This window comes from Rhopalosiphum padi, chromosome 4, assembly GCF_020882245.1.
Source record: "Rhopalosiphum padi isolate XX-2018 chromosome 4, ASM2088224v1, whole genome shotgun sequence".
Lineage (NCBI taxonomy): Eukaryota > Metazoa > Arthropoda > Insecta > Hemiptera > Aphididae > Rhopalosiphum > Rhopalosiphum padi.
Genome location: NC_083600.1, coordinates 31,399,991 through 31,414,948, shown reverse-complemented (window position 1 = coordinate 31,414,948; position 14,958 = coordinate 31,399,991). Strand labels below are relative to the sequence as shown.

The following is a 14,958-nucleotide window of genomic DNA, read 5'->3' as shown; positions in this document are numbered from 1 at the left end:
AAATAAATTACAATTTAAAGATAGGTAATAATATAATATATCCTAGACTGACAAATCATCTCCGTTCAGAATCGTTTTTCATATACAATGATACCTGTCATTTCGTTTATATTTAACACATCCATTATAGTGTCCTACTCTCCACCTCTACTATACAGCAGAGCAATACCCACTTGCTCACCCTTTTATTTCATTTTAAATTCAATATTATTCAATAATATTAAACTAGTCATAGGTAGAGGTACTATGTTATGAATATTCACCAATCCACTAAATCCAAACACATTTTCAAGTGTAACGAAATAACCACTCACTGCATCTGTGCGTTAGCCTATGAACCAGCATAGGATATACTCGTAATATATAATACTGTAATATAAATTATAATTAACAATGTGTCTATAATTTTATACTAAAAGTAAATTTCACGATTGTTTTATTCTATGTCAGATTTTAATTTTTCCAGTAAACTAATACAATATTGCTACATATATCTAATATGTATTTATTTATACTAAAAGCTGATTTCATGGTCCATATCTGCAATAATCCAATGCCATTTGTTCATTGATTATACCGAAAGCTCAATCATTAAAAATACCTACTTATTGGAACTATTTCTTCTTCGATTGCTTTAGCTTGGTATGGACAAAAAAATAATTCATTGTATGTCTCGAAAGAGTGTGAGTTTCCTTTGAGAAATTTGATTTAATTGTTATTTTATAGTCACTGATATTCGATGCCCTATATTGAGTGGGATTACCTCTTCGCTCGACTAAAATTTTGTAGATCAAGTTCCCGCGAAAAAATAAAAGCAAATAATTATAATTTCGCCAAGTACCGTCGTTGTTGTTGTAACAGTTTATTGAGTAATAATTTTTTTATTAACTTTTCCTCCCAAATTGAACCCATTGACGTATAGAAACGCATGCTTTACACCATTGTGTAAAGCCATACATCAGGTTTGCCACTGACAAAGGCGGTAGAGACGTTACTGGTTATGTGACAAGTGATGTCATACATTTGAAAGATTGTTATTATAATGTATTATAAGATATAAAAAAGCATGAAAACTAGCACTGTCGTCTCATATAGTTAGTAAGTGCAGTGGCTGATAATTTTAAAATTGTGTTCTTTCAATTTTTATCGAAATAGCTGATTTTAACTCAAATACTTGTTTTTTAATACTAAGTCAGTCGTGCTATTATTAAAGTCAAAATTAGTGAACTATAAGTAGAAGCGTTCAATAATTATTATACAATTTTTCGTATAACACACTATCCACTTATGTATGAAATCAATTGTATGTACAACGCATAATTACTATTATAGCATAGTACGATTGTAGACAGTTTTAGTAAATGGAGATTCTGCAATTTTTGTATTGCATATTTGTATTGTATAATGTACAGGTATTATTTACTAGTATTTATTTGATAACAATATCAGTTTATATAGGTATTCCAAAATATATATCATGTTTACTACAATAGGTACTATAGTATAAGTTACAAGTATTTTTATATATATTAATACACATTTCGTCATTCCCTATATTGCTGATAACAATAATTGTTCAATATAACACATTATTAAGCAGATTCACATCAACACTGATCTTGATCATGCTAAATTTTATTGAATATAACTACTCTATGGCATGTAATTTAACAATAGTATTGAAAACAGATATAGACTTTTCATATTTATTTAAAGCATATAGGTCGATGTATTTTTTTTTAATCGACACATTAAGTATATATTATGTTATAATATATGTTATACTATTATTCCTATTGAAAAATCCAAAGGGGGGAATTAATTACTTAAGTAATTAAAGTCAAGTTATATAGTTGTTTTCATTTGATAAAAAAAATAGTAAATGTACCTACTTTAAATTAAGTCATGTTTATACATATTCATAACATCCATGGTTAAGAGTGTTAAGACTAATTAACATATTTATTTTTTATTTTATTTTTATCACTAATAATACGATGGAATATAAAAACTAATAATTAATCTTTTTTTAATCGAATAATCAAATATTTATTCTATATTAACTCTTTTGTGAACAATTAGAATTTAATATTCTTAACATTGTACTAACTTAACTTACCCGATTTATTTGTATTTATTAACTTGTTCAACTTTAAAGAAATCTATATCTGTTTTAAAATTATTGTCGAATTTATTATAAATTATAATACGGTTACATTTAGAATAGTTGAAATATACAGGTACAAAAGATTTTAAGTTTTTAATTTTATATTCTAATATTTTAGTTTAATTTAAATAATCAATATTTAAATAATTGTAAACAGTTCATTAGAAATTAAATTTTATAATATTGGTTTCATACCATAATATCATCGAAAAATATCCAAGCAAAAATATTATAATAAAATAAAATGTGAATTTATCCAAAAATTTATCCACCTATAAATGTTTTAATAGCGTGTTGAATTCTCACCATCCATCAATCTGGATTGCTTGCTTTAATGCCTTAAAAAAAATGTTGAGCTTAAAATTTAACAATAATATATACGGTTGGGTTAAAATTACCTAAAAAAAATCAACATTACCTATACATTTAGGAACACAAAAAAGAATTGTGATGATTTTAAATGGATCAATAATAAAGTTTATTTACGTAAAATATTACATATTATCATTTTCAATTTCAACTAATTATACAATGTCACGATAATCATGTTAGAAAATTAGAAATACAAAAATATTACGATTTTAAAAAAAATACTACACAATCGTCAATAATTAATAGTTTAAATATTTATTTTTTTTATTTATTTATTAAGACTTAAAGAGATAATGCGATATTTGTTTTCCAAATGATGATTTTATTGAATTTTTAACATAATTACCGTGACATTATTGCTATGGCGGTACTTTTGGTTACAGTTGGACAAATTTCCAATTTTTTTTTTTTAATTTTTCTAGTTATTAGTTAGAAATTCTTAAAAATTGAATACGAGATATGTATAACAAATGTTCTTATATTCGTATAAAAATATTAAAAATACAAAAGAACAGTTTTTTTTATATGCATTTGAAGTTAAAATTTTGACGAAATTCGTCAAAATCACAAAAAATTGATAACGAATTTGTAGTTAGATATTCATAAAAACTTTTGAATTTAAATTTAACAGACTTATAACAGTGACTCACTCGACACCTGATGTGCAGAGCGGTACTCATGTCTTATACTACCTACCGTTTTTTTTTTTTTTTTAGCATAAAAAGGTTTTCCAAAAAAAACTACTTTTGACGTTAATACGTCGTTGTATACGTTACAAATATATTGCACAATATATGATTTATTTTATTCTATATATAAGAACACATACAACGGTGTGTGTATATTCGTCTTGGATTCTGGGGGCGCGTCACTTGCACTGCGTTTACCCCGGCCATTATTCGCATCTCTCCCCTCGGTCCACCGGAGCGTGTTAAATCCCTGCAGCAGAAACAGCAGCCAGCAACAGTCCGCGCGAGTCTCTTCTGGCTCAGACGTCACCGCCGCATCCTCTTCGTACGCGTTTCTACCCGATTTGCCGTATACACATAAATATACCACATCGATATGCCCTGCTCGTCCTTTTCACCCAATTTTTGGCACCATCCAGATAAGGTTTCAAACGCCGAACACCGGAATGACAGGACCACCCTATTATCGTCCAGAGTCCTTGTCAATTTATCCTCCCTTCCCCGTGCGTGTGTGTACAGTGCCACAGTATTGTATCACAAAGTCGATCTACCGTAGCAGTATGTAAGTCGGCCATCGACGAGACTTCGTTTGAACGATTGAATATCATATTAAATCATTAATAGGAGTTGTGAACATTTATACGTATGTGTGTGTGTGCGTTTATGACGTCACTCAAAGGATTATTAAACACCACGATGTCGCCAACACAGGATTGCAGCGTTTTCAACTAAAACGAGGCATAACTCAATTATATTTTTATTCGTGGTATTCGTGCGTTTGTATTGTTTATTCCGATATCGTTTAGCAGATTTATTTTTTCTTCTTGTTCCATAATATTTGTTTTTGTGTGTGTTTAAAGGAAATTCCACACAATCGATCTAAAAACTGCAATTGCGTTGTTATAAAATGTTTAGCTTCTGAAACTAATAGATTTTTGAAATATCGTAAGTATTTTCCATTTGTCGAAAAACGTAAAGAAAGAAGTATTTTATTCGTGAATACGAATATATATCGTCAAATACTAGAATTATTAATGTTTTCAATTACTTGTTTTTATCACTGCCAATATAATAACGCTTGTAAACATTTTATTTCTTATTTCTTATAAGAAATTAAACGCTTTTTCTTATTCTTCCATTCGATTAAATTATAGCGTTACGGTAATTTCCAAATTTCAGATAGAATCATCTTAAAAATGTAATTGAATATTATATCGGATAACGGTACGAGTAAATAGATTTTCTAAAATAATATTTTCTCTTTTCCGACATTATTGATACTCGCTTCCGTTAAACTATATTCTATAAGATTCGGTCTTTTATTGTTCAATAGAAAAAAACATTAAAATATAACCTTGAACAAGTAAATTAAGTGGTTGGTACTCTGGTAGTAGTGATTTACTAGGTTAGGTTAGGTGTAAAAATAGATATTTATAATACTTTATTAAGGAATCTGATTACCCAATAAAAATCGAATATCAAACGAATAGTCCTTTATAAGAATTTAAACTTTCGTTCAGCTAAGTGGAGTAACACTAAGTAAGTAGGTAGTACTCAAAAAAATGTCAGTTTACTACTACTTTCACGTTTTAATTTATACATATGAATATTGGGATTGACATTTCTAAAAAAAAAAAATGAATTTCTATTTATAAATGGTTTGTTTTCGAAAATATTAAATTAAAGTGAATTTAAATTATGTAAAAAAAAAAAACACATAAAAGTACAAAAGTATTCAACAAAGGTGTATTGACAATATTCTTACTACTATATAGAGGCAAGTGTCGTGTACATTACAAGATATTATGTAGAATGACAATAACTCACCAAACACTATAATCACTACTATTTTCATTTTTACCTGAATCAATGAACTTGTTCAACCATATATTCCAGATTCATTACCGTAGAATTAATTTCCTTAGTACACAAAGACAAATAATTCGATAATTATTTTTTCAAATTGTGGTTCTAGTGAACCAGAATTTTCAAAAAAAAATACAATCTGCTAAATAGTTTACAGTAGAAAAGGCAAGTTCTTGAAACTGTATCAATAAACAAAAAATAAAAATAAAAAATAAGTAAGGTTGCCTGAGAAATTATGATATTTAGCCAAGATATCCTCCTATAATATATTAATTATTCTGACAGCATGTGTTATGTGTGTTTATGTCGTATTGAACTATGAAATTATCTCGTCGTTTACGTCAACCATCCAAATGCATATACGATAATATTACCTACCACCTATCGTTTTGGCATTGTACGCGTACGTGTGTTAATTGCGAGTCATCGGTCGGGTTAGGTGTGTTTGGATTTCCTCGGCAGCACTCATACATATTCGTACGCTCGGTGTGTGCCAAACGTCGTGCATAATTCAAATTCCCCGCGAAGTCGATTTCGATACCTATATATACTATATATATATATATATATATATATATGCAAGTCATACACATTCGTATAATTTGATATGCTATTATCATAATAATATATGTAATACACTATACATACAGACGACTGCTGCTGCAGCAGTGAGAAGATGCATTTCGAAACTTACTCGTTTCGACGAAACGTATATAATATCCACCAACGCATAATTTATAAACATTGTTCAGTATGTACCTATATACAGGTGTACGCGCGTATAAAGTATATTATTGTACCCGTATAGATAATAATATAATAATATGCCGTCTACTTGTCCACGATCGCCAGATAAACCGTGAAGAATATTATTCGTGAATAACGTGTGTGCATTTTTACCCATATTATGTGTAGGTACAGAAACACAGTATTTCTTCTGGTAGTAGGTATATAACACATAGGAAAACTCAATATGGTTCACTAGGTATGGTTAACCTATTATTTATAAGCTTTTAAAGTTTAAATAGGACTAATGAAAAATCTAGTGGGCACGGGTACTGCGCGCAAAAACTTGACTCGTGGTGCACTACTCGTCAATCGTCATCATGATATTCGTTCATGAATGCTTAAAATGTTTATAGATAAAACAAAACTAGATATTAATATATGTTTTTGGTAAAATATTATGTTTCAAAATTTAAAATTAAAAATGTGTAAGTAAACAATATGTTTTTTCTCAGACTCAACACAGCGTAGGTGAGCATTTTTTGGGGGGATTCAAAATAAAAACGAAACTTCTGAGAAAGCGAGCATAACAAAGTTGCATTATAATAATATGCTAACCTGGCGTATCATGAACGTGTGCTATTCCATATTCGTCATGTAATTACACATCCCGTTGTTTAATTAAGTATGTATACTGGTATACTGGTATAATATTATTTTTATAATGTCGGGTTATACGCAGTTAGGACTCGCGGGCGAACGATAAAAAGGGTAAAAAATAATATATGTTGTCTATGCATTTAAAAGTTCCGAATCGGAAAATGTTACATGTGCGTGCGCAGTGAATAAAAAATGTATACATAGCATTATAATATGGACGTGTCGTCGTCGATATACGGAGTTGCTTGTCTTCAACGATATACCAAATGTACTATAATAAAATTATAATGCTACCTATATACCGAAGAATCGATTAAAAATTTAAATTATATCTAATTTTTAAAAACCTACCTATAATTAGGTATGTATGTATTTTCTATTCAAACAATCCATGACTCGTGAGTGAATTCTTAATGATTTTTTTTTATCGCAGACTTGTTTTTACGTAAATAACCAATTTTTTTAATTTATTTTATATAGATACATCTATATTTTATTGAATAAATTATTAGCAATGAGCTATTATTATGACTGACAATGCTTTAATATATTATATAATAACCAATCTAAACATTATAATTATTTTTTGGATTCTGAATGTTCAATCATTTAATATAAATACAATTTTTAGTATTTATTTCGCAGTGTATAGATTATAAAATTCTAATATACCAAATACGTTGAATAATATTATGTTTCATATATTATTATAATTTCTGCAAATAGTAAAAATATATAATATATTTTTTTCTTTGTGTTAACTTTTTATTTTAGTCGATTACAATAAGCTTCGACCTTTTTGATTCTACATTTAGACTGCTAGAGAATATTCATTTTAAATTAAAATAACTGCGTGGTAGAATGATTGATAGTATAATCTTATGATAGAATACTATTCATATAAATAAGGTTTTAAGGTTTTCTACGACTACAAGTCAACAATTCGAAAAGAACACATATACGTTTTCTCGTTTCTCAAATCTAATTGTAATATTACATGACAACAAAAGAATGAGGTATTTTTCGACGATATTTATTACCCCACGTTATTTGATGTTTATATTTATTTATTAAACTTAATTTGTATATTTTGCCTTTTATTGTTTCACGGGAAAAATATAAGTTAGCCTTTAAATAACTGCCGCAAACCAAGCAGCGTTTAAATTAATCATGTTTATTTTAGTTAGGCATTTTATAGTTATTGGGAATCATAATTTATTACCCTGTAAATAATGTATAAAAAAACGTATTTAGCATCGTATAACTTATAAATAAACCAAATGTATAGTAAAATTATTTTCGACACGATTACAAAGAGTTCGACTTTGTGCGACATGTGCGTGATCGCAAAAATTGACTTCATCGTAACATTTCACCGACAGAACCAAGAAACCACATTTTCTACATTTTATCAATTTCTTTGTAAATTACGCGATGGCCCATTCTTCCGTATGGCGTGTTGGGAAATAACTTGCAAATTTATTCGGATGGAAAAAAATGAAAACTAAATCACCGTTTTTCGTTTTTACTTCGTCACATCCAAATCCGAACGATACCGACGTTTTCGTCAGTGTGTAATTATTACGGCGGCGGGACCACGGAAACACAAAAAGTCACTCATGTAATAATATAAAAAATAATGCATTATATACGTAAAGTCGGTTATTACGGTTAACCGAACGCGTAAAAAAAAATTATGCAAAAGACAGACGTATTAAAATAAAAAGAATAGAAAATAATAATATATTAAATCGAGTTTAATATATTCGGGAGCCGAAGGGTTAGTCAGCCGCGACACACACTACATATTATATTATATAGCATAAAATAGTGACAAAAAAAAAAAAAAAACGAAAAAAAAACGTCAGTAGAGCGGACGAACATAACAATAGCGAAAAAAATCCCTCGCGCCACCATCGCCGACACCACACACGCCAACCGGTCGCTGACGTACGCTATGTGACGTTAATTTTTTTCCCCTCCTTCGTCGAAGTCTCTTGGGGGTGAAGATCTAACCCGCTTCGCCGGTTGTACCGCTCGGTTTTTCGTGGGTGAATGTATGACGACGACGACAATCGGCAGAGCCGACTTTTCGTCCACGTTCGGTCGATAACGATAACAATATTAATAATAACAATAATACGAGGAATTCACCCGTGTAGCGTATACCCGAGTCAATATAGGGGAAAAATCAAAACGGGCCCGCAATTATAACACACCAACCCTCAGACGGCGACAAATGGGGTGAGACGTACCGCCGCCGCCGCCGCTGTTCCGTTCTCCCACTACTAATATATTATACTCTTCACGTGCATGCCTATTATACCATATATACAATATATTACGCACATATACGTATATTTTAACACACTATATTACACCGCCCTTTACAACACAAATTATACATATATATATATTAATTTGCTAATGGAACAGATTGATATTATGCGCACCGCCGGGAAGGGTGGCCAAAAGTGAATCTGGCGTGGTCGGCAATATATTGTAATAATATGGACGAGTGGTGGGTGGTATTATAATTGGTTGCTACCGTTTTGATTGAATCAATTAGCAAAAATAACCTTACATAAACGATAAAATATAATATAGTATCACGATATTATATTATACGTGTATACATACGATAACAGGTATATACCGTGGTCGTGGTGTGTGTGTAGTATATTATAATACATAACATATTTACCTTCAAAATTATTATACGCTTCCGAGTGTTCAATAGGCGTACGAGTCACGTTATCATATACTACGCCTCTTATTCGTCTGACGATTGCAATAATATTACAACGATATAGACTATATTATGTGATATGATATAGTGCTGGAATCGGAAAAATAAAAAGAGGAAGAACTAAAGATTCGAATAAAGTTGGCTTTCCTTATTGCAATAATTGAATTCAACCTAACTTGTAGTACAACAACGTTGTCGAATGATTGATTACAATGGTGCATTGATACCTGTATTTACGAGTTTACCAGTAACAAACGACTTATAACTGTTTAAAATAAATAGTTTTCTACAATAGTCTGTAAATTACATTAAAAATGATTTTAATTTATTAAATGTATACTAATTTACATTTTCTTAAATCGTAATTCATAACTGTTACCAAATCGAATTTTAATATCTATTATGTACCAAGTAAGTAACATTTATCCATTCGAATGCAAATAATTAGTATGAGTACCCTTAAAATATAAAGAAAAATAGTTTAAAATAATCAGTCTCTCCGAAACCCCTCCCTCTCAACACACATACAAATAGAGCATTTCTACTATATTGTATATTATTTTATCAATTATATGCAATTCTCATATTATTATATAATATATATATGAACTACTCATAGGTACAATTGTTTTTCGCTTAAAATCACTTTGGAATGAGAAATAAAATTGAAAAATTTATCATTTTTCAAAGTTTATTTTTGATATAGTGTTATGAAATCTTAATTGACGTAGATCGATACGATTGTCTGTTGCAAGACAGATTGTAGTGGGTGCCGTATATATGGCCACAAAATCGATCATTTTATTGTAAATCTAAACAATGTTCTTCACGAGGAGTTAAATAATGAAGTAGACAATCAGATCGAAAATAATTTATAATATGAGAACATAACATTTGAAATGTTTATATAAATCTAAGTGAAGTTTAGAAGTAGCGTATTTTGCTACCGTACGTTAAATTACGATAATTCAATTGTCAGGAAATTTGATCGATCGGAAATAATAAATTTCTAAAGAGAATATCTATATATAATATAACAATATTATATAAGAGTCGAATATGGGGACGAGTTGAAACAGTGTGTATGCGTATGTATGTGTGTGTGTGTGTGTGTGTGTGTGTGTGTGTGTGTGTGTGTGTGTGTGTGTGTGTAATGGTATGATTGAGGGTGTCGATAAACAAACGTGCAGAATGTGCAAGAGAAAAAAAATTACCACAAGTATGTATATAAGTGTATAATATTTTATTTACAAAGAGTGAGAAAAAGATAGTCTGGAGAGGGATTTAAAGAAGATTGATTACGTTGATTGGATATAATAATAATGTGTAATAACAATGGAAAAAAGAAATATTATTATATTATGTGCTCGGTACATGTGCGGTGTTTAAGTTGTGTGCATTAAAAAATCGTATTTCACTTATTTATTTGGTGTATATAATATGGAATTACTAATTCGAGATTTAACTATCGAATGAGTGCGATACTCGAGTTCGATTATCTCGATAAGTGGCCGTGGTGTGCGGTGCAGACAATACGAATGGCAAAAAGAATGAAATTGTTGTAATTCGTTGGCACGACGCCGCCGTCGACGCTGTAATAATATTATACGCATGTATAGGTATATAATATAGGATGGTCGACGTACATGAATCATGTGATACCCGCGGAGTTGAGTGTTGAAAAATAAATAAAAATAACGATTTGGAAATTCGTATACAGTTGCCAAAAGTGTATATATGAGTGTATATATATATACATATATAACTAATAATATAAGTATATATATATTTATATGCTATGTGAAGCAGTATATACGTTTTCAAGTGGTCAATTGTAATTTTCTTATATATTTTGGCCTTTGGGTGTGTATATAAATTATATATAACAGAGGAGGTGGTCTTTGGAAAAGTGTAGTGTATATACTATTCGTCCCTTGAGAAAGTTTCCCGATCTCGTTTTTGGTTTGCTTATTCATGACTTCAAGCGAAGTAAAATATTGTCGACAGTGGACACGGACTACGTCAACCAGAAATGGCCGTGGCGATTTTAACAACTCCGATATAAAGTTGGTCATTTTTATGTCTTGCGTGTTTGTTTTGAATTTGTGCACTTTTTATTTTCGCCTTTTTATCGTTCGTTGACCTACCTATAAACGCATTTATAGTGATATAGTGTGTGCAACTATATATATTAGAATTTAGATGTATAGATATTAGATATATAATACGAAAATAGGCTTATGTTGTTATCGTATTAAAAATATAAATTTTATAATGAAAATTAAAATATTATCTATTCGGTTATCTTACAACATTCAATCTGTCCATTTTATTTACGTAAAATATTTATCATGACTTTAAGAGAATCATTTTACGAAAATTATTCAGTCCCTTATTCAAATCTATTTATGTGATTTTTACTAGTGATAATACCAATAATATTTCCATAAAAACAAAACAAACAAACAAAAGGTCACATTTACTCAAAGGTTGATATTACAGAAGTGAAGAATGGATTTTTAATATGTAATATTTTATTGTACTATATACACATTTATCAGTTAAAGAGTCCAAATACTTCAGTTTCAATTATTTTGATTTTGTTACAATTTTAATATTAATAAAATAATTACTAAATACTAAAAGATTAAAATAAAAATGTAATATCATGTTATTATAATATGTTAAGAAATATTATATAGAATTCGTAAGGTAAAGATTTAAATATTTATTGAAAATATTCTTACTTTGGAAAATACTTTAAAAAAGAGTTAAGAAAAATAAGTTTAATATTAAATTATATTGTTATACATCCCATTTTATGACGAGTAACTTACTTATAATAATAATAGAATATTGTATAGTCTATAACATTTTAAATTTATAACTTTTTAAACATCATTAGTTTAATACCTCTTAATTATTATTATTTTGTAAAATATAAGTACGTTTAAGTTATTTTCCTTTTCTATTTTGCGACTAGGTTTTCATTTCTTGGGGATTAAATTACCTATATGAACGCTTCATAATAATAAACTTAAATTTCTTCTGTGAACTGTGTAAAAATTGTATTTTAAAATCCTAACAGGACCATTTTAATTTGTTTCTTTTTCAACAAAGTTTAAAATTTAAAATTTAAATAAGGTTCATATAATATCATATTATACAAAATTAATAATACTTTTTTTGACAAATTTATACGATTACTCTTAATCAATTAAACATGAAACTTTTTTAGTTTTATCATAGATTTCAGTTTATAATAATATTAATATTATTTTTTAATGGCATACAAATTCGTTCCTAAAGCATCAAAAGAGTATTTATAACTATAACCTTATATATAATATGTAACTTATAAGTATGGAGTGCTATACCATTAACATTTTAAAATGAAAAACATAATACGACTTTGCCACGTAGAATAAATATTAATAGTAATTTTAAAATTAAATGTTTCTTGTAAATTATATTCTGTTTCTATCTAATGTACTTATATAATATAATTATATATTTTTTCAAGTTGGACATTGCTCTTTTGATTTTATTAAATATTTCAAACATTGAATATTATAATATTTTATAATATAATAATTTTATATAATATAAAAATACTTAACTGTTCACCATACAGCATACTTACACGCATAATATGAACGAATCTAAATTTCTATAAAACGCATACGATGAATTTTTGTATAAATGCATTATATTTTGTATAATAATTCACACATACTCGTGCATTGTGCATACGCATGTACATTGTGCATAACATAATAATATTATATTATGTATACTTTCGACTGAAAGTTTTATCTTTGCAGTGTAAATTATATCCTGTCAACCGACCAAAGTGTGTATTTTATCGTGACTTAACCGGAACACGTTTAAACAGTGGGTGGGGGAAGACTTGATACAAACTCGCGTGATACAAATTCATTTTTATATCACGTTATTTAATGTCGTGACGTTCAAATAGAGAAGCAAGCCGAGGAATACTTTGCCGCATTTCGTGTTTTATTAATGTTCCTACCTTGGCGGCATTTAGTATAGCCATGTGCCGTCCGCACATGTCTGCTCAGCTTTTAAGAATAATTATTATCTAAGTGGTTGACGTTATGAAGACGTGCAACGCAAACTTTTTGACAATATCGTTATTGCTGTTACTAGTGTAATAAATGATAGCGTATATACTTACATACAGACTTTTTACATGGTTGTGAAGAGTTTCATTTTGAATTCAAATATAGTTCAACGCAACAACATAACTCAATATATGTACTACGTCATCATCATTATTAAACATAATGTATATACAAATAACTGTCAAATTATAAAAAAATAATTTATCCATAATTAGCATTTTGGATGCATTGATATTTGTTCACTTTTGTTTTGGGATTTATTTTTTACACGACTATAACAGTTGTGTATTAAAATACTTACGGAGTAAAAAAAACTAAACGTGGGACATCATAAATTATAATATTATATTATATCACTCACGTTCTTTATTAAAATACGTGCAAGTATACGACAATATTAGAGTTTAACTGATGTTTTATGATTATGTTAAACAAGATGTAAACATGTAAACATATTATTATTTTTATTTTGTCAGAAGAAACTAACGTAGCACTAAAAAATAATTTAAATAAAACCTTTATATTGAGCAGTTGTTTTGCTTAGTACATAGACAGAACAGTTTATGTAGTATAATCACTATTTATTTACTGATAATTAAATATTAACAGTTATCGTAATCACTACCAATCATCGGCTATCGATTATCGGCCGATATTTTTAATTTATTTGTTTTTATTCAAAAAGTTTTCAACATTTCTTTGATGTAGAAACTTTGTTCAACTATCCAATTTTACAAGATTTTATTGGTTAAAAAAACGTTTTGAACAAAAAAAAATGTATGCATTGCTCTATTAATAATTTAAAATAAATACTTAAGTAATTTCATAATTAATTCTTTTTAATTTAAAACGTTTTTATTCTGAGTTATACAAGGAATTTAATAATTTTCAGTACCATGTTTTGTTGAGTGAGTGAACACGTTGTTGGGTAGTGCGAAAAGGGTAAAAAAAAAATATATATATAATATAAATGACACTTACTTTACTATTTGAAGAGGCAGTTTGTTGATTTTCTATGTAGTTACTCTAAATGTAAGGACAAATGATCAAGTACGATTTTAACTGAGTTCCTCCCAGGATAATCTATCCTATATATAATCCTTATCAGTTATCAGTCTTATATTAGTAGAAAACTACTATCCTACACACAGGTAAAAGAAGACAAATTAGCGTCCTAAATGCAATCTCTATAACGTGTACAGCGTTTTGTAAATTGGTAGGTATATATAATATATGAATGTGTATATATGTGTGTGTACGCACGCGCTGAATAGATTTATCATATTTTTAATATTGATAATACTACTTATCATTTATAAATTATAATAAAATAAATATTACAGTATGTAATATTATTTATATCATTCTTGTTATTGAAATGTAGGTAAATTTATACTATTTACGTCTTAATTTGAAATCATTCAATGTTATAAATTCCTTGTTATTTATAGATAATACATTTACAATCTAATCCAATAAATCTTGATGAATACATTTTACATCATTCAATATTTTAATATTTTAATAACATAATGTACTCTTGCACATTTTCAAGTGATCATATTTGTAGAGTTTCAGACAGTA

The 14,958-nt window shown here is 28.5% G+C and overlaps 1 protein-coding gene across 1 annotated transcript in view; it reads left to right on the top strand.

Moving 5' to 3' along the window:
• Positions 1-14,958, top strand: part of LOC132930121 (neurotrimin-like) — a 171,030-nt gene that overhangs the window by 127,495 nt on the left and 28,577 nt on the right. The window lies entirely within an intron of this gene.